Source organism: Strix aluco, chromosome 3 (genome assembly GCF_031877795.1).
Source record: "Strix aluco isolate bStrAlu1 chromosome 3, bStrAlu1.hap1, whole genome shotgun sequence".
Classification (NCBI taxonomy): domain Eukaryota; kingdom Metazoa; phylum Chordata; class Aves; order Strigiformes; family Strigidae; genus Strix; species Strix aluco.
The window spans coordinates 110,398,836-110,421,534 of record NC_133933.1 but is presented as its reverse complement, the minus strand read 5'-3'; the positions used below and the strand labels follow the sequence as shown (position 1 = coordinate 110,421,534).

At 36.8% G+C, this 22,699-nt stretch overlaps 1 protein-coding gene across 9 annotated transcripts in view; it reads right to left on the bottom strand.

Annotated features, from left to right (window-relative positions):
* Window positions 1–22,699, bottom strand: part of ERICH1 (glutamate rich 1) — a 98,762-nt gene that overhangs the window by 41,678 nt on the left and 34,385 nt on the right. The window lies entirely within an intron of this gene.

The window sequence follows — 22,699 nt, the reverse complement described above, 5'->3', positions numbered from 1 at the left end:
ATCCTCCTCATTATTATTTTTTAAATTTCAAGCTCACTGTCTTCATTCATTTTGGCTTTTTTGGGGGTGACGTGCAAACAACCAGAGTCAGTCACCACTGTATAGAGGCATCATATGCAGCACTTCCTTAATGGGCTCAGTGGTGCTTCTCAAAAACACTGAGAATTATTATGTTGAATCAGTAAGGAAAATAAAACAAAATCATGGAGCTGAGCATGTTCACAGACATGAAAGAAGAACAGAGATTCAATGACAATCAGTAACTGTTCTGAAGGCTATTAAATCAGAAATGCTCAAGGATCCTAAAGTTGCCTATGGAGTTTCCACAGTTTATCAGCTGCAAAGACTAATCGCTACTAAATACAGAAATCTTCTTAGTCTTTGGCTAATAAGATTACATCTTTGTATTTGTACAGAAAGCATCCCTATGAATTGGAGGGGGAGATTTGTAACATTTCTGTAAAATACTGGAAACATTTTCAACATTTGATATCATATTTATAAAAAAATTTGTTCTTTCTTTTAACTTTGCAGGACACAAACATATATTCAGAGTTTTCTTTAAAGTCTTTTTTTTTTTTTTTCCCCAGAGCTGGTTTTCAACCAAAAGCTTTCCCTTTGCTCAGAATAACAACAGAAATGATAAGAAAAGCTGCAATCTTAAAATCCTTTTCAGCATTTAAGATGTTCTTTCCAAATATACCAGCTAAGATAGGGTAAAGTGTTAAAAACTTATTTGGACTACAGGACCACAGATTATTAAATGATAAGAAATCTAATGGAAAACTGATATCTAGTTTTCCCCTATGACAAAACAATATCAAAGAGCAGATCTAAACTCAAAGTACAATCTTTTGTACAAAAGAGCTATCTAAAAGTACACAGACACTGACATAGCTAAATGAAGATAACCAGCAACAAAACCCAGCCCAAATTCATCAATTTTAGTTATTAAATATTTAAATACCTCAAATAAATTCTTGAAATGTTTCACAACATTTCTTAACTTTTTACACAATAACCAATCACATTTAACCCCACATATGAAAGAGCTGCCACAACTACAATTTATTACATGGTTCTTTCAGTACATCCTATTCCAAAACACTTTGGAAAAGGAGAGTCTGAAAGAATGCAAACTTTCCAAGTGTTTTATATTAAACTATTTCTTTTACCCATTTATCTTTGGATCTGAACTCAGATTTGAATTAAATTCAATTACCTAGTTTCTAAGCAGCTTTGTAAAAGCAGGGATGTTTTAGGGTCTGGGTTCAGCTTATTTTTATTAATCACATTCTAAATTAGTTACTTTTTAAAGAGCAGTTGAAAACCTTAATGCAAGTAATTTCTTAATGACCAAGTGCTCTATGTGAAGCTCATCATGCATATAAATATGCAGACAGGTATGCTGTAAAAATAAGAAACACCACAGGGAAGACCCTGAACAGTTGTGTAAATGGGTAAGCTGCCCATTTGTAATAGATGGGAATCCGGTGGCACAGTCTTCCCAGCAATGTAGGTTTGTTCTTGACTGCATGCTGCCTTGCAATGGGGCCACAGCTGTGAGGTCAGAGTGCTCAAACCTTTTTCTCCACAGTGAACACTCCAAAACAGCTTTTAAATAGGAAAGCTAGGTTTTATTAGAACAGACACTAGAACAGGTGATTTTGGGGGGAGAAAAGTCAAAATGAGGAAAATCAAAACAAAACAATACATGACCATATCTCCACCTCTCCTACTGCATCCTGGTCAATCAATCCGCCTTGCTTAGGCTTGCTCTCAAGTCCAGCACATCAGTGACTTCCAGAGTTGCCGAAAAGTCTGCAGAGTCCCCTTTGGGTCTCTAGGGAAAGGCCCTCTGAAGCCTGGATTCCTGCTGTTCTCAGCAGACGTGTGGTCTCTGCTATACATAGGGCTTATTCCTTGGGCACCATCATTCCTCCACAACCTGTTTGTCCTTTATGTTCTAGAAAGTTAATTACCTCTCAGCAAATGTCTCCTCATCTCCTAAGGGCTCCATCCTGGCTTTTCTACTCTTCTGGGCTTCTCTCTCTTTTGGGCAGCTACAGTTTTTCAAAGGATGAAACATGACATATGACATAAACATGTGATATGCATAATAAATTGGAAAAAAAGTCCCAACCGATACCATCTGCTACACAAATAAATGTTTGGGAGGCAATTGAAAGGATTCTGTCAAACGTTCTCAACAAGAGATCATACTCTATTTTCCTAGGGATTGATTCCACTGTACATCATCTGCTTTTATACTGTTAGATCACCTATTCTAGGCACAGCAAAATGTTACTGGGATAACATGGATCACTCAGTCTATCATTTCCAGGATTTCTTGTGCTGCTTCCCAAAACAAAAGCATTTACAATGGCAACGCGAGCACAATGATTTGTCTGTTCAGTTTAGTGAAGTGTCAAGTTCTTTTTAGTTCCCATCTAATTTGCTGAAAATTAGGAGCTGCTCTGCATCTCACTGAAGCATAGTATATTCACTCAAAAATAAGAGAGACTTTCTTACTGTTCTTCAGTTATATGACATGATCTATGAAATAACCCTGCTATGATAAAGAGAAATGCGTTCATCTGTCTATACTTGACATCATATTTCATACAAATTTTAAAATCTGTCATCTGCTTGCAGAAGTTTTTTTCCATCATCCCTCAATTCAGATTAGTGGTGATGCTATTGGTTTTTTTTCTTTACTTGGTGCACTGCCTGACACCTCTACAAACTGAAAGTTTAATTTTTCTTTTCCACTTCATAGAACTTTAGGTATCAATAAGCTGTAAGTCACAGACTACACATAATATGCTATGGATATGCATAATTTTTCTTTCCCTTCGATATATCTATACATGTACTTAGATGTTCATTACTAACTGAATCCCTCACATGCTTTTGTGAACTGGCTGATGTATACTACTATGAATCCCACTGGGAGGAAGGTAAATTCACTCATTGGCATAAAATGCCATTGCTTCAGGGAAGGAATAAAAGGGTTGTCTCAAAGAGAACTTACCCTGCCACAAGCATCCAACTTTAACCTATATGCTGACTTTTAGGCAGGATGTTCTCCCTAAGCGAAATACCCAGGAGCAGGTAAAAAATCTGAGAGGGGAGAGGGGAGGAGAGGGGAGGAGAGGGGAGGAGAGGGGAGGAGAGGGGAGGAGAGGGGAGGAGAGGGGAGGAGAGGGGAGGAGAGGGGAGGAGAGGGGAGGAGAGGAGAGGAGAGGAGAGGAGAGGAGAGGAGAGGAGAGGAGAGGAGAGGAGAGGAGAGGAGAGGAGAGGAGAGGAGAGGAGAGGAGAGGAGAGGAGAGGAGAGGAGAGGAGAGGAGAGGAGAGGAGAGGAGAGGAGAGGAGAGGAGAGGAGAGGAGAGGAGAGGAGAGGAGAGGAGAGGAGAGGAGAGGAGAGGAGAGGAGAGGAGAGGAGAGGAGAGGAGAGGGGAGGAGAGGGGAGGAGAGGGGAGGAGAGGGGAGGAGAGGGGAGGAGAGGGGAGGAGAGGGGAGGAGAGGGGAGGAGAGGGGAGGAGAGGGGAGGAGAGGGAGAGGAGAGAGGGAGAGGAGAGGAATAAATCCAGATATAGTAAGTCCCTCTATAAGGCATAATGATGTTTCCTTTGTACATCTTCCACAATCTAGACAACAGTTTTGGGCAAAGAAATTGGGACACAAGTAATTTGGGAGCTCTGACATAAGAGGCTATTGTACTACTGTGTCACTGAATACAGCTTGGGGACAGACTACAATTTGTTGTAATAATCTTGAGCTGTACTGTCAGTACACATGCCATTGACTAAGCAGTTAGTTTTGAAGACCTTTTGGAGGTAGGGAGGACAAAGCTTCAAAGAAAAACACCCTTCCTCTGTCTTAATTTTAAACTCACCACTTCCAATCTGAAAAAAGGAAGCAGAGGTGTAACTCAGGTTTAACCCCAATGGAGCTGGACAGCAGAGTGTATTTCACCTTTCCTTCAATCCTTTTGGACTTTCTTTTGCTCTCCCTGACCTTTTAGTAGTAATTAATAACACATATCACAAAGTCTTACACATGATTGGGACAGGAAAAAAAAAAATTGAGCAGAACTGTTCTGGTCATCTTCAAATCCTCCTGCCATTACAGTTCTGAGGGTGCCTTCTCAGCTAGTCAATAAAAGTTCCTTTTATTATGCTGTCAGTATTTGTGCAACGCCTCTAACATTGCTACAGTTCATCACCAAAATCTACTTGATAAATTTTTCCTTAAGAAGTGCAATTACATTATCAGACTATAGATCAGAAACATAAACTTTTAACAAGTGAACACAAACAAAACCCTCCTCAAAACTCTCCCTTCTGTCCTCCTAGTCTGGTTCCACCTAGAAGTAATTCAACATGGGATGCAAAATTATTGCTTCCCTTTATGGTTGTAATTTGTCTTTCCAGTTTAGAGTGAAAAACATACTGCTTCCTGTTTCTGGAATTGGAGTATCTCCACATCATTCCAATAGTGAGATACTCAGAACTTCGTCAAACCTTTAGGACAACTTGAGTAAGATACTCAGCCTGAAGTCAATCACACTGCTCTTATGGAGTAGTGACAAGGTTACAGAATCACATTACTTGATATAGTATATCTCTGCAGTGGATTTCTGCTATGCTTTAATCTGAACCTTTTCAAAAGCTGGAAACTAATTACATGATATAACTTTTTTCCCCTCACAAAGACTTTGCTTCTGGTCTCTCTCATCTGACTTATGCTTGTTGTCAAAGGGGTATTCAGGCTTCCTACGCTTAAGCTGCAGAAATTGCTTCCACCAATACTTAGGGCAGCCAAGTCATATCTGATTTTTCCCAAGATAGCTACTACACCACAGACAGTTTTCTGACACTAAAGGAATATTCTATTTTTATATTCAGAGCCCAATGACATGTCCCACACAGAATTTTGTTTAAACAAGAAAATATAAAAACTGTTTCTTCATTTTACTTGTATAGAACAAAAGGGAGCCTGCTTGTAGACTCCAGTTACAAGATCATCCCCTATGTTATTAATCCAACTGCATAAAGTGAGGATGCTGGATTTAGATGCAAGGAACATAGGTCTCGGAACAGTTTTTCAATTTAAGCAGTAACAGTTTACTTAACTTTAAGTAATTAACAAATCCAAGTCTGGTGAAAAAAAAATCTCATTGCAAATGCAAGTATTTTGCTGGAGTCAAAGACTCCAGCTTCATCTGGCCTTTTTCACCTTGAGAACAAAGGCCAAATGAAGCCTTTCATTTTTACAGCTGATTAGACACAAATTTTTACAGCTGATTAGACAATGCAGGCTGGGTAAGTAGGTGTCATAAATTTAAAAAGATCTGTGTGCTTCTGTAATAATTACATATCTTACATGATTATTGCTGTTCCTATCTATACAAACTGTCCAAGTGCTTTTAAACTCTACTACCATTACTCTCTTGGCTGTATCACAAGCTACTCATGAAGCACATGAAAAATTATTGCATATGTATCAACATGAATATTTTCTATGGGGATACAGGAGATCAAAATTGCTTTTTTGGAAAGTAAGATTTTATTTTTTTGTATAAAGACTCCTGGATGGCTGTTTACTTTAGGAAAAGTTCTTTTAAAAAACCCCCAACAAACCAAAATACAACCAAACTGAAACAAAAACCCAAACCCAATGTACTATGTTTTTTACATGTCCTAAAGATACAGGGTTTTATGCACAGCCTGGCTCCATTTCAATTCGTTCCAAATGACAATTAAAAGAGATGCAAAATGAACCACGAGAAAGTGGGTATTTTTCTTATACAGTGATGAGCAGCAACGAGAAAGGAGGACAGAAACTCAACAAAATGATTTTTTTTTTAACAAAAATAAATTCCAAGAAGTCTGCAGTAAGGTTACAAGCTACCCGCACATCTCATTAGCAAACCCAAGTTTCTTAAGGTTTCACTGGAATGCTGAGCTCGAAATCACCACAAGCAATGGTTGTGAAGTCCCCCTCCTGCCCCCTTCATAAAAGCTGTTTTTAGTCAAGCTGGACAAGAGGCCACACAGTACAGGTTTCTGTGTTCTCAAAGAACTGGCAGTTTGACTTTGGTAGTAAGTTCCTGTGTTCACAGGACCTTTTTTCATTCTGGAATACTAAAGAGTTCACAAAAATCTTGCAGCAAGTGACATGACCAACAAACCACAGCAATGTCTTTAGGTTCTCTGGAGATAACAGCCAGAGCACTGACCTCTGTGAAAGCAGGACTGGGAATGGGGACCATCTGGATGGAGATAGCAGGTGCTGGGCTCTTTGGTGTTGGCTACTTCTCTAGCTGAGCAGTATCAAGCGAGATTGCCACATAAATTTTACTACAGACTCATCCTCTGAAGGAGATACAAACTAACCAGGACTTCACACAAGATTCACTTCTGCCATTACCTTATACTGTAGCAGGTATAGAGAACTTCCACTGTACTAACAAGTACGGTGACACAAAAAGCTGGCAAAAGTTCACCAGAAAGTAGACTGCAAACAGCTCAAAATAATTCAGGGCTTTCCATTTACTTGGCTCTTAAAACAAGCATTTCACTGCAAGCAAGTTTAAGTGTATGGAATTACTGCCATTAAAAGAGAATGTATAAAAAAGGGAAGTATAAAAACCTTGTAAATACATTTGAACTAACGGACATATAACACACAATGAAAGTTTATACAGCTTGTAATATAACTGCTAGAGGCATTTCACTTTAATACACATATTTAACCAAGAATGTATTTCATAAAACAATAATGCCAGTTACAGAGTGAAAAGAAAAAGCACTGTAGGTGATCACTACAGAACACATTCAAGTAATTTAACTATTGCATTTTTACTTAGATAATTTTCTGCCTATGTGCAAAAGTTATAACACCATCTCTAAAGCTTTTGCTGAAGTTCTCTATGCATATATATATGGTTTTGCACTAAACAAAGTGTGATGTTTATTTTCAAATGCAAACATTTCTGATTATTAGTGGATGCTGTATACCATTACGATTTCTAGATACATGTTGAAGAAAACACTGCAACAGGATTTTCTTCTTGGGAAAGTAATTTCTGAGATTACTTAAACATACATCTAAATTCCATGCAATCACTAAAATATGTTACAATCTGCTTGAAATTAGCAGCACAGATACACACATATGTATGTAATGTGTGTATGTGATACGAAGCAAGGGAGACACTGCCTATTGTATTTGATAATCTTTTATTCTTTCTTGATATATTCTTCTTCCCTTTCAGAGGAAAAGAAATAATCTCCATCCAAAACTGTGTAATACTTAGCATTAAAGGGTCTACCCATCAACAATGTATTCAAGATTATGGTACCAAAGTTCAGCTGAGCAGCATTTCAGAACTGACCAAGAGTTCTTATTTCACCAGGCACCTGTATGCCTTAAAACAATCACAGGCAAACATAGTTAAAGAATCTCTAGCAACTAGAAAAACCAAAAGGGGCATCAGAAAATGTGTGGGGAAAAAAAAGTCCAAAATAAACACAAAAAGCCCAAGAGACAGTGAGTTAGTAATGGAGGTAAATGTGAGATTTTCACTGGCAAGTACTACAAACGAGAAGCCAAAAAAAATCTGGCATTTTTTTCAGGAGGAAAGCTGGCAAAAGGGGACAAGATTAAACCTGGATCCTGAGATGAAAGCAGAAAAGCTGTATCACTGTTTTATACTTTGTCTTCTTGTTTATCCTAAGGCTATGTATTTTCATTTCTTAAGGAGCTGTAAAAAGCAGAAATTAATGTTTCTCTCCTCTACGCTGTTCACCTATATACCAAAAAAAGAAGTACTGAACAAAGAATCAATCAATTCTTTTTGCTGGCAGAAGAACAGGAAGGATGGACACTATGTTCTTTTCAGTAAAAATGCTACAGTTCAGCTAAGGTATTTAACTGAGATGCATAAACTACCATAATATTCACTCCCCTTTCTGTGGTCACATAAAAAGAGACAGGCTTCTCCAAACAGTAAGTCTGATCCTAGCTAGATTTTATTATCATCACTTGTTATAATATCACCAGATGCCTCACTCTTCTAATTATAAGAGCAGTTTAGTAGGGTCTCATATGCTCCAGTGAAGAGGTGGAATAAAATCAAGTCCTTTCACAGATCTGTTCTATTGCAGCAGTTCAGGGTACGAAGTGTTACAGACCTGCAGACCAGCCCTGGAGCCTGCATCAGTTGCTGCCTCCCTCTGCCAATCTATCAACACAATTTCAACCACATTCCTATAGGCATATTTTTGCTCATGTCTTTATACGTTTGGGCTTCCACAGCAGAACCTTTATTATTTTATATAGATTGTGTAATGAAAAGTGCATTGATCTGAGCATTCAGTAAAGTCAAGTTCTCCAGGGAATGACTCTTAATAAAGGTGCATACTTAATTCAGCTGTCTTTAAACCCAACAGATTTGTTTATTAAAACAGCACCCAAAGATGTTTGAGTTTATTGTGTCAGGATCAGTATAGATGATGGACAGAGATATAAAGACACAAAGCAATAGCTAAGATTGAGACGGAGAAGTAACAGACTTAAAAGTTAATGGAAAAATAACCTAATTTTGTTAGTTAAGTATAAAAGAACTAAGGTTTTTTAGCATATTGAATGAAGGCTGGAAAAGAATAGGTATTACACTTGAGCACTAAGAACTACTCGAGACATTTTCAGTTTATTTGCTGCTTCCTCTAGAATGCTAGCTGAGTAACTTCAGATATAATTCCTAAATTTAATGATAGCCACTTTTCATAATGTTTCACAGCAAATAATTTTCCTATCAACAAACCAGCTGCATGTTTTTGTCATTTTTGGAAATAATACCTTACACTTCATTTTACAATCAGGATAACAATGCTTTCTATAGAAAAAAAAGGACACATGCAATAAAGAGTATTAGCTTTTAACTCGTCATCTTTAGACAGACAATGACCAAAAAATGAGAGCTATTTATTTGACCAGACTGAGAAAAGATGTTTCCATTTATAAATACTCAAGAAATGCTGATACACTAATGGAGCTGAGTGCATACGAAAAATGTGAACAGAATGAAATGGTCTGTGAACACACTGCAAACCTAAGCCATCCAGAAGAGAAAGTACCTAAATTGGATTTAAGACAGGAGCATGAAAGGAATTAAGCTCATGGTGCCTTGAGTCTTTTTTATTAAATGTTTATTAGGTTCTCTTTAAGGTGTTGCAGCCATTACAGTTCCATTATACTTAACATTTTTGCATCTAGTTAGTCTATTATTCACAAAACAAAGTTTTTACCTAATATTATATCTGGCACTGTGACACTGCAATTTCTCTTTGCCAGTGAAAAGCAAAACAATAAAATATATTTATTTTTGTGGTTAGCTGTGCAAGTATGCCGATATCCAGTTCAGTGTTACACTCACACCTTGGTCTTGATTCCAAAAATCTTACCACCACATCACCCACTGAGACTAACATACTAAACAAATCTGAATTGGCAGAATGTTTCTAGCAGTCAGGACTTTAGGTCACATGGCATTTTTCATTCTGTTCTACACATCTTAAAGTTGGATCTATCAGTGAATTAAGCTTATGTTGCATTCTCTCAATGTTCCTAACATTTATGAATTCAGCTTTTAAATAATCCCTTGCAAAAAAGCAACTTAAGAAACCTTTCACTCATGCTTATTCAATTAGATCGGTGAAAAATTGGTATCAGCCTAATGAAGCAAAACCAGATCCATAAAACTGGTTCTGAGTTCTCTCCTACTCCCTCAGCAGCAAGATTCAGAGAGAGAGTTTGTAGGGCGAGATACATGGAAGTCCTTGCCAAATACCATCAGCCCACCCAGAAATAAATAGCTCTGAGAAAGTAAGGTAATTCAGTTCTTATGGAAAAGTCCAGGAGCAGGCAGAACAGGTATGAATTCACATAAAACTGCACCTGTCATTAGACCAGCCAGGCCAAGACTGAAGGCTCAAGACTATTGTTTAAAATATCTGCATCAAGAAGGACAGTGTCAGAAGCTGGCAGTTGCCCACAGGTCAGTGAAGGTCATGGTCCCCATACAATCATAGAGCTAGGTGGTCAGCTACTGTAAACTAGCAGATTCATTCACATCAGTACAGCTGTGCTGGTTATACCAGCTGAGAGTCTGAGAACACTCAGATTTCATGCAGAAGAGCCTGTGAGGTGGAGCATCATCAGGTGGATACAAATCATCTAGTACTGTGAACCAGAGATGCAGCTGTTGAAGTGATTTGCTCGTTATCAGGAGAGACTGCATATTTGCCCTAATGCCTACTTGTGCAGTTGCATACCACCGAAGTAGCCAGGAAATTAAACTAATAGTACATAGATGCAGCAAAAGAATACACAACTTTGGTAGCAATGAGGAAAACTGCAGTAGCTTTGGTCAGCCAGAACATGCTGTTCAAAGCAGCTGGGGATCCTTGGAATGCACTTAGATTGCCTGTAGTGCATTTTGGCTAGATTACAGCAATAAATTCATGTGCGTTGGTATTTCTGTCTTTTGCTGTATCAACATAATTTCCGTATTTTTCAGCCCTCCACAGATCGCTGGGAAGAGAGAGGGTGAGTGAGGCTGATGCATGGCCTGTGCAATGCAAATCCTGTAACACTAAGCAATCATGATTCTACAGTGAAGGACTTCCTTCCTCTCTATTAGTCTACTATACAGAAGGCTCTGATAAGAGTTCAAATTACTAACAGGGCATACTCCAATTATGAACCAATTTCCACTTGCAGGGATAAAATGGAAAGAAGATAGCATGAAACTAGCAAACATAATTATTTAGCAAAAGTACTGGGAAAGGGAGGTGGATGGAGGACGATTTTCGAAGCTTCCTTGGCACAGGTTACAGTTCTACAGAGGGTTGTTCAGTACTTTAAAAGACTGCTACCTGTAAATTTTGCAGAGGACAGTAACCAAAGGCAAAGGATATGAGAACAAGAAATTTCCCAAGCGGAGACTGAATGGACAGTCTACCGGAAGCTATATCAATGTGTAGCTGTAAGCCTACAAACTGCCATAAATTGCAGCAGCTGCTATAACAGAGTAACAATAAAATGAAATCATGGGTAGGCCTGATTTTGACTTTCAACGTGAGACAGCAGCACTTTCTGTATGTTCTACAAAACACATAAAACTGTTTAAGAAAAAAAAGATTCTTTTTCCTGTTGTATTCATCTTCCTTGTTCACTCAGCCACACTGATTTAAGCTCCTTCATGTTAGAAATGAGCTTTCTACTCTGTTTTTACAGTGTCCAGAGTATTTAAACAGTAGGGTAATATATAACAACAGAAATTCTGCATTCAAATGGCTTTCCTCTTACCCTGTTCTCTAATTTTTTTTTTTGAATGTGAGAACTGAAAACTGCATGGAAACAAGTCTCCTTAGAAAGAAAAAGCAACATGAGCCCTAACAGTGAGAGGATGAGCCGGGGTCCCATTCTCATGCTTAGTATTCACAAGTGTGTTATCTGTCAGTGGATATTTGGGTCTTGACATGTAAGACAGCAACATGTTGCTTTGGTTTAATACTAACAGGTTCATAGGCATTATCAGAGCAGCAGAGGTCATCATTTTGCATGCAACCAACTATACAACTGATAGTGAAAATGAAAATATCATATATATTAATAGTGATCAGAAACCTTTCCAAGATCTACAAAACAATCGAATCTTCTGCTTTTACAGGTGATGAACTGAGATACAGAATGATAAGGTATGTGAGCAGCCAGAGACCAAACTGTAAGTTTATCGACATGCCTTTCCCCTTAATCCAGCACCTTACTGACTACCCTGCTGCTCCATGATGATTTAAGTACAGAAGCTTAGGCCTTGATTATGTTTTTGTTATGAAATAGATGAAAGCAGTCAAGCAGTGGCAGATTTCTGAAGTGTTGGGTGCCTGCTCAAGTGAGGCAGCAATTATAACAGCACTGGCTTTTTGCTGGGATCTGAGGTAGTGGTTGGTGCTGTTCTCTTATTTCTTTTCCTTTCCCATCAGTTGCCTACTGTCACTATGACGACGGGAAGCCTGCAACACAGCTGCAAGGAGGGAGAAAGGGGGAGCACGCTCCAGCTGAGAGGGAAGAAGTGACTCAGTGGGTGGGGGGCAAGAACAGAAAAATGATACAGGAAGCTAAAGCGATGCAGTCAGGAAAGTCAGGAAAGAAGAGAAAATAGAAGGCTGCAGTGCCTCTTCATTCTCTGAAGCTCATCTATTAGAGGAGGGGATGCTCAACCAAAAATGTTTGTTATCACTGTAATTTAAAATAAAACAAAAATCAAGATAACAGATGCCACAGAGATAAAGGCCCTAATTCCCTCTCCTCCTGCTTCACACACTGCCACCTGACTAGTGGAACCTACTTTAATTGAATTACTTTCAGACAAGAGGAGATTCAGTTTGAGACACTGATTGTATCACAGAGAAATAAGAAACAAAGAAAAGGTGAAGGACAAGAACCATCACAGAAAATGAAGGTAACAGCCAGAGTAAACATGTCTCATTAAAAACGTACTTGTTGGTGAGTTCTTGCTCTGCTTAAGCACACATTTGCCCTCTGGGTTCCAACTGAGCGTTCTCTTTACTTTGTTAGAATGTAAAAGGCATAAACCAGGATTAGGGTATACTGTTTTCTACACTACAGAAACACACAGGAATGAGATCTCATTTCAAAGGTACGTTTTTGTTATTCAAGTATTCAAGACTTTCTCAAAAGCAAGCAGAAAGTTAACTAACACTTATCGCGTCTATAAGTGTATTTGTTTACAGTTGTAGAAATATAAATTAAAGATCTTTAATAAACCACTAACATGCAGCCATGGCTAAAGTAAAGCATTACCAGTGCTTTACATTACTATAAACTTTAAACCAGCATTATATTACTATAAACTTTATTTTTTCCTTAATACATTTTCAGCATTTACACCCTTTCCTAATACCACATGCAAGTTTGGACTAAAAATCTGGGGCAGAATTCTTTGTCATTACACTTCCAAAGACATTTTCCAGAGTTTTTTGACTTTTGTGTATGTTTTTTCTTCGTTTCATTTGTTTTTGTTTTGTTTTCTTTTTTTTTAAATGGGGTGTCTACCAATGTCTTCATGTTCGAAACTATCACGTGAGAACTACTGAAGACTTCAATGACATTAAACAACTCCTAATCTGTACCATAATGCACCAGTCAGTTCTGTAACAGTCCCGTATGCTTGTGGATACATTGGCATTTAGAAGATGTAAATAGTTACAGACAGTGGTAGTTAGGAATGACTGGTTTCTACATTGTATATAAACCTAAACTAGTGATTCATACTTACAGCTAAAATTGATAGCCCAATCCTGTGTTTAAAAAACCTCAGTGGGCAGCAATAAATTTCTTGGTGAATTTCACACTCACCTTCAGGGGGTTCAGACTTGTTTGTTGTGAAATCACCAGAGGTGATTACTTGATTCTAGCTGGCTGCTTGACAGATCACTGAAATTGCTTATAATACTGCTACAGGATACCAGTAGTCTGGAGATGTTTTCTATAACTGACTGCCCAAGCTGCACCCACCTCAAATGTTTATAATCTGTATCACATGTAGTACACTAAAGAAAGATTTCCAAAAAGAAGTGGTCACACTAGTCAGCTAGCTTTTGCAGCATGGAACATCAGCAAGCATCTCCTTTTAAGCATACATTTAATTCTTTGAAGTCAATACAATACAAGTTAAACACATGACTAGAATTCTGGACAACTGTTAAATCAGGTGTCACTTTAAAAAGGAAACCTTCTCCTGTTCGGATAGAACAGGATTAAAAAATTTTCCAAATGAGAGAAATTGATTTAGGTCTTTTTTAACCTTGCAGTTTAATTCCAGTGATCTAAGTCAACTGATAACAGTGTCAGTGTAAATATGAGCACTACTGGATCAAGATTTTTTTTTTTTATAAATTAAGCCTGAGATAACAAATGATTAAATATTTTATCAGAACTCTGAAAATAAAAATGCTTATTTAATCTTATTCAATTTCAGAAAGAAACCTGCGGTGATTTTATCTATTAGAAATGTCACTGCATCTATCAAATACAAGGTCTGCAGAAAGGATATTCAAGGAGAAAACATCTGAAGTACAGAATTCTTCAGCTATAGCTGTGCAACATCTCTACTTGTTTGTAGCATCTTTTACTGTAACTGGTTCCAAAATGTCAAGAACACTTAAGCTGAAGAAGAAACTGGCTGTAGAGGACAAAGTTGCTTAACCTCACAGACATCCCCCCTTCCAACTTATTGGTTAATCTATAAACACCAGCAACATTATGGAAAGGCTTATATTAACGGCCTTAACAGAGATGACATTGTTGCTACAACTTGCTTTCCGAGGATGACGTACACATGAGAATGCTTGAAGCTGTTGGGAGCTCAGGAAGATCTGTCATTCATAAACTGGGAGTCATACATTAATTTTTGCAAGGGCAGATCTAAATTACAAAATGCTATCACCTATAATTTTATCACGCACAAAGATATTGTTTTAATAATAAACAGTGACATATGAACTGCAAAGATTTAAAACCAGAACACTAAAAATTAACTAGGGGAATTCATTAATAGAAAGACTTAGCCTAACTATTAGAAATACAAGAGAGCCAGAACCACCCTACAATCACTGCTTCTTCCTTGTTGAATTATTGAAAACCTCTTTTTAAATTAACAACTCTTTTACAAATAAGTTTTCAACCTGAAAGTCCATACCATCCTTACTAGGAGAGGAAAGACCCATGCTAACAAGTCGGAGTAAAGGAGGAAAGAGAAACAAACCTTACAGCAATAGTTTTAGAAGTAGTTGAATGCAGGACAGGAAGACTATCTTTTCTTCAGCAAGTTGTAGGAAAAATCTGGACATCTGCATATCAATCACATTCATTTATTAATGCTGTCATTTGAAATATGATTTGGTGCATCTGTGTTGCAAAACTGCCTATTATACTAAGTTAAGAGCTGTACTTTAGCATCTCATTATTTGGAGATGATTATTTAGCATCTTTCATTATTCAGACATACTCAATGAAGTCCTAAATTAGATATGATTCTTACCTGTAAGCACCCTTTAATAGGTTTGTGGTTTTGGGGTTTTTTTGTTTGTTTGTTTGTTTGGTTTGTTTTTTTTTTTTAATGGAATGAAACTGGATGGAAAGAATTTTATTACTTTTTGTTTACAAATGCAGAATCCTTAATACCAAATGGCCACAGTTCCCTTGATTTATCTTGTTAAAAGCTTTGAATATTCATAACACAAGAAGTTGCCACAAGACTCCGGACAGTCAATCTAGGAGTAGCTGACAGAACATACTACAAGACAACCTGATTCACAGGGTTTTTTTTTTCATAGCTCTTTCTCTCTGATACCAGATTCAGAAAAGCAACTGTATGTGTGCTTAAATTCCTTAGTCTTCAAGGTAAATTGAGTTTATTTCATGTCAAGTTCTTTCCTGAACTGAAATCTCTTTTATTTAAAATAGGCAGTAGTAGTCATTGAGTAGTGTCAAACACCTTGATTTCTAGTTAAGAAATACTACACAGACAATATATATTGTAACACCACTGAGATAACTGTATGCATGAATGAACTGACATGGAGTTAGAAGCATAAGAATATTTTAATGCAGTATTTCTTTTAACTTTCTTCTACTGATACTCCCTCTGATTAGTTTGAAAACCTATTTAAAACTTTGATACAGTATTAGTTTCTTCCAATGGTAAAGAATCCTGGGCCATCTGTTCTAACTGGGATGTTGAAATTGGGATGCTGGGACATGCTGAAATTACATGGTATGACTCCTAGAATGGCAAATGTAAGACATGAGTTATAAATATATAGGGAAAATAAAAACACTTACAGCTTTGGATACCCTTTCCTTGCAACACTTACAGCCTATGAACTCATGGCACCGAGATTCTGAGATTACGGTTTGAGATGACTTAAAAAAACCAACTGTGAATTTAAAAAACCCCAGTTCTGCAGGGACTGGCAGGAAGCTTGCACCTACTTGGCTTTTTCATCAGTGATTAATACTAAAATTACTGTTAATATAAAAAAAGCAGAGAAAACAGGGAAGTCATATATAAGCACTACTTGGTAAGCACTACTTGGTAACCTAGTTCTAAAAAAAACCAACCAACCAAGAAAAACAGACCCTAAACCACACAAATTTTAAACATGGTCAAATGCAGTTGTTTATGAGAAAACATTTTCCAAGAGACTGACTTTTGGCAATGGCCAAGGTATCAATGTATCAAATAAGCAGAGTTCTTGGTGGAATGCTGTGGCAGGAAAATGTTAAAGTAATTTTCTGACACACAAAAAACCCAAAGTAGTGGGTAGAAATATAAAGACTATTTTATTTCAACGCATGGAGTTGTTGAAACCACAAATACTACATGCAGTACTGGAGTTTATATTCTTAAAAGGATGCTGTCAAAAGGCAGATACATAAAAGAGCTACAAAAGTGACTTGAGGTTTGAAGTAAATATCTTAGAGTAATATACAAGTGAAACTGTTTATCCAATCAAAAAAGACTGATGGTGACTTGATTACTGTGCTTCTTTGTGGGAAGAAAATACTGCTTAATAAAGGCTCTTTACTCAAATAGAGGAAAGCAGAAAAAAGCACTTTTCAAATTCTTTTCTTTTTTTTTAATAGAGTGAAGCTAATTAACTATTAGAACAAATTACCATAAAGTAGTGGAGCCTCTGTGACTTCTTTGAAATGTGCATTTTTATTCTATTTTTTACAAACACAGACTGCTGTGCTCAATATGGGGTAAGATCTCCCTAACAGGTACAGAAGATTAAATTACACAGTCTAATGATCCCTCTGGTTTGAAGGCTACGAGAAGATTCATAATGCTTGAGTTTCACAACTGGTGCTACCTACCAGTGAAAAAGACTTGCTGCCAGCCTTAGCTGCTTAAAACATATTGTTCCCTTGGTGTGCTGAGTATATCAGTTCTGTAATGTATCACATTCCCAACCACTTGCCAAGAATGTAAGTAGTCAACACATGATTCACACTAGCATCTCCTTAACAACAAAAACAAGCTTAAGCATGATTAAGTCTTCCTAAAATGGCTGCCTTAAACGTTAAGTGAATCAAGACACTACAGACAGATGAGAGTACCTGATTATGTGTTTAAGCAAATTTATATTTTACTGATCAGTAAGCCCAAGAACCAAACTCAAGAAATGTAGTAGGACCCCTCCCCCATGTCACTTATCCTTCACTGACACAACCAATAATTTCCTGGGATGCATCTCATTTGAATAACTTGATTTACTTGTATGTAAATGAGAGAGATCTCAAAATTCATTCCCTCATCTTGAACCTCTTGCTGCAGTAGTAGCAATTCTTTTCAGTATTGCCCTTTCTGACAGAAACAAATAAAAAAAGCAAAAGTCCGAAGACCAGCTACATTAACAACTTAACTTGTATACAGCTATCGTGTACAATTGCGCTGCCTTAGGCCAACAAACAAATTTAGGTGAGGAAGTGTCCCACAGAAGTACTACCTTCCACGTTATATCAGACTTGTCAGCTGCCAAAGGGTATTAAAAATGGGTTGCTTGCTTCAATTTCTCTAACTTGACTTCTTGGCATAGGAATGGAGCATCCAGACTGGACTCTTCCTCCTAGCTAAAATTCTGTCTCATAACATACCCATTAGGAGGCAGGATAAAGCACAGTTAGGTCTTGCTCCTTTTGTCCATATAAAGGGTTTCACCAAAACTGGGTAGCTTGTTATCGAGATAGTAACAAGAGGATATTATCAGATGAATTCTGCATTGCGGTTCAAACACATGAAAGAAAAAATGAGTGAGACTTGACAAGAACAAAAAGAATGGGTTATGAAATTAAAAATTACCTTAGGAACACTTTTCTTTGAATTCTCTTTATCTATTCTTTCAGGTGCTCTCAAATACTACATATTCCTGAACTCCTACATGCACAGTCTTTTTATTTTCCACAGTGTCTGGGTCAGGAATTTGCTCTGCCATGAGTCTAAGAAACACCAAATACCACTCTGCGACTCTACATAAAAATACGGATTTAATATTAAAGCACTTCAGAGAAAAATTATAATCCAGCACACTTTTGTGCACAAATAAAATAATTTTATGCTATATTTTATTATTATATCTTAGAGAATCCAAGAAACATTGATGAAGAAATAAAATCAGTTTATCTTTTAGAAGGAATAAGGTTACATTTTTAGCCTTCATATTTTAATGCAACATACAGTATTTCCTATTGTTTCACCTGTCTTAAAATAAGAAGCAAGAACTACACAATTTAACTTCATCTTATGAAACTAAAATCCAAACCCAATCAAAACTAAGCTACTGCTTCCTAGTAACAAACAGATAATTGAAATTCCCTGGATTCTCCTTTCATATAGAACACCCTTTTAAACATGATGGTGTATCTCTCAGGTATCTCTATAGATAATAGAAATAAATTAATTTTGATCTCTGATTTATGAACTTTAAGCTATGAGGATATTGAGTTTATGACTAGAATTTGATGAATGACTTATCTGTAGCTTAAACATTACACATTTTTAATGCCCTTGTCAAAAGTATAAAGTCTATTGCCAGAAGAAAGTTAGCAATGCATTAACATATACCAAAGTCAACATGAAAATCATGTGAAAAACAAAAATTCTCTGCATTATTTCCTCCCTTGACTGTCTGATTCCTGTTACTCTTCAGTCAACGGAAGGCTGACATGATCACACCATCATAGTGACTCAATTCCTCCAGAACAGTCAAGGGAGTTTTTAAAAATTAGACACCTAAGTCTAATATATTATGCTAAGAATGTTGGATAAATTTAATTTTCTTTATTTTCTTGAAAGACAAGGCACTCTTACATTTTTCTTCTCATTACTACAGGCTCATCAATGACCTGTTTACACGAAGAAAACAAACCTGAAAGAGCAGCTTTACTCCCTCCCACTTCTGTGAAACGTAAAAGAGAATTAACAAGAAAGCCAAGATGCTTCACAAAATTTTAAGTCCCAATGCCATTAGTCATTTACACATGCATCACAAGGTGACTACATAATGTTAAGGGCATAACTGGTCACAATTTATTTGACACAACAGAGAACAGTATTCAAAAGTATTTGAAAAATTATTTGAAGTGCTAAGAACAACATGCAGAGACAGATGGAAAAAGACACACTGAAAGATTCACACAGACCTGCTTTGCTTTTTTTTTTTTCTTGTTCAGAAGTTAGTCTGGACAACATTTATTTCATTCTGACAGCATCAACCATAATATAACTACTAGTTTAAAGAAGAATAATAATGGACAAACCCAAACATATTTTAGAGCTGACAAGAAATTATTTTAATTTATAATTGTAACTAACTTCAACTTTAAATAATTTCTAAAAAAGCTGATGTCTAAATTCATATTCTAGTGATTGAATATTTCATTCTTCCACAGATTAATTTAACACAATGAAAAATCAGCCATGGCATATCTATTCCTCTTGATAATCTTGTTACGTTAATTCAGAAAGACATGGATTTGGTTTTCTTAATTTACTGAAAAGACGTGACAGATCACACTGATGTATAACTAAGTTACAACTAAAAAAATTTTAATCCCAAGATATGGTCAGATAATTTTCATGAGAAGGTTCGATAAACAATGAAATTATTTTCTGAGTCAGGTTTCTGTTTGAATTTCCACAAAATTTATTTCCCTTACTTTCAGGTCCAAAGGCTAGAAAAGGCTAGCAAGGCAGCCTTTAGTTACCTAGCATATATACAATATGCTCCACTTTTTAGGAAACAGCAGAAGATAGCCTGCTGCCCTTCAAAATATGTCATATAGATAGTATTAGGAGTAAAACAATGCAACACCAGATCTGCATTTCTGCCTTATAGAGCTGGTTCTTTGGGAATACCTGAGGCACTTCTAAACAAAACAGATTTATTTTATATATATAGAATGTTCGTACATACAGACATGCATGCTTCCTCTTTCTTCTTCAGCGTCAAAGGCTCTCTCATTGAAGCTTTCCTTTATCCTTTCAAAAAAAGATCTAAATAAAGGATATACAACTAAATCTAAGTGAGCAAACTAAATAATCCATGGGGTGATTCTCTAAACTTTCTTTTGTATTTTATGAGCACTGCCTGAAATCAGAGCCTTCATCCTGCAACAGATTTTATGTATATGCTTAGTTAAATACTATAAAAGACATACCATGAGTAAAGTTAACCATGTCCCGCAACCTTGCGGATTCGCACAGATCTAATTCTACAATCCGTCTTTAGACAGAACAAATAACAAGGGCCCTTAAGCTGCTGCAAGAAAGATCTAGCATTAAAGGGTAGTGAAACACTAGAGCAAATGGAAAAGGGCATGTAAGAAAAATCTCCCTATGGGGAGGTTTTCAGGAACAAATTAGGCAAATACCTGGCAAGAATGACATTTATAGTCAAACCTACCTTGCAAAGAAAACATGGATTAAAAACCTCCAAATATCGCTTCAAACTTAATTTTTCTTGATTCCGTGATAAACTGTAAAGTCAAGTAACAAACCAATCCAAAAATAAGTCTCCCAAAATTCCAGATGCATTTTTTAACTGTTAAAAAAGTGACTGAAGTCCAAAACCTACTCCTCCTGAACACTGAGACTGGGATCAGCTAAAAGACATCACCATCCAACAGTCAATACTGTCACTAAGCAACACCAGAACATTACCTATTGCTACCATGGTTGAGTACATTTGTTTTGAAATACTAGAGGAAAAGGTTAAATTTAGAAAATGAGCAAGTAAAGCCGTTGTTCGATAATCTATCCATGGTAAAACCAGATGAATATTTATATGACCCTAAAAAGGGACAATATAATGCAATCCTAATTCTTTTCTACTTTACTGCTATGCAATATATCAACATCTAATATACACTATATATTGATTTACTTAATAGATTTTAAACAGCAGCTGAGTAAATTTGACACAAAAATTCTGGGTTTATGCCTTAATAATGATATATCTCAGTTGCAGTAGTGTTCAGAAGCCTGCATTCTAATGTTTTATTTAGAAGTCACTTAATTCTCTGTATAAAAGTGAATGTTATAGGCCTATTTACCTACAAAGTATTATGAGACTTCATTTAGTCTTATTAACAAAACACAGAAGGGAAGTGTCCCTCTAATATTTGAAAGGAGATCACATCAAAGAATGAACAAGAGATTATATGGCATGGAGGGAGAGAAATGGTGCTTTGATATCAGAATAAGCAGCTGAATAAGAAACCCAATGAACTGTCCAAAGAGAACTGTGTAACTAAACAAATTTAAAGATAGTCTAGAAACAGACTCTGACTTCTGTATATGAATCCTATCTAACATAAAGAGAAAAGCACAACCTGGAAGCTGTGTATTAGAACACCTTTCTATCCATAATCCCAACAGTATTGAGATCTATTGTTATGTTACTCTGACAAATTTATTTCTTCCCCAATCCAAAAAAACATCTTTAAACCATTTCACACCAAGAACGAACATTCTTGATTGTGCCACCAGTCATGCTGTACTTTGCTTCAGTCTCTTGGGCTACTTTGATAGTTTTCCTTGCACTCAGATTCTGAGCGGAGCTCAGAATAGAATGCAGACCCAATTTCCAAGCCAACAATTCACCCCTGTGGGTACTGTTTTCAAAGGCAGGGAACATTTGCCCTTCTGTATCTGCAGATCGAATGTCAGGTTTTCCGTATATTTAGGCAGTCTTTAGGCTGAAATATGTTTGTATAGTAGTTTAATAAACACTGCTCATCAAGTGTTTTACTTCATCAGGCTCACCTGGGTATTTTCTTGGCTGTAGACTGCCACTAGCAGTGATATACGTTTGTCCAAAATTCTGTATCTCCAGCAATTTACAAAACTAAATGAATTTGTCTTATCTAAGCTTAAGACTTCTTTCTAAAACAGAATCAATTTAATTCTAGCAACGTCATTCAGAAAACCACGATTTTAACAGAGGACAACTTAGAGCCTGCTTCTTTACAGATCTGTGCTTCTTCTCTTGTATCCTTTGACAACATTAAATATTGGTTCTGAAGTTACCTCATCACAGTTTCTCATCAGAAAGCCTCTCAGGGCTAAAGGACTGGTATCTTCCCCCCACCAACTCCAATCAGGTGAATGTCTGTTCTAATCGGGAGAGGTAAATTTGAAAGGTCGTTAAGTCTTTGCCCAACTCCTCAGAACATCAGGAGTAAGATTATTAAAACAGCTTCATCTAACATTTACTCTTAAAAATGACTGTAAGTAGGCCTAATATGAATATACATGCAGCACTTGAGTGGGAGGAGCTGAAGACTTTGTCCTCAGTTACACTTTATGTAACTTCAGTAAGATCAGTGACACTGTATGGCTATAACCAAATGTTGAATCTGGTCTCCAAACTCTTAACAACGGAAACAAAACCATAGAGATGTACATCCTCATTTTGCTTATGCTGCAAAACAGTGACACCCACTGGCAGCAACAGTTTAAATACTTAATTGTTGCAACTTGGATCTACTTGATAATGCTAAGAAGTTTATCTCGAGAAAAATTCACCATAGTGACAAA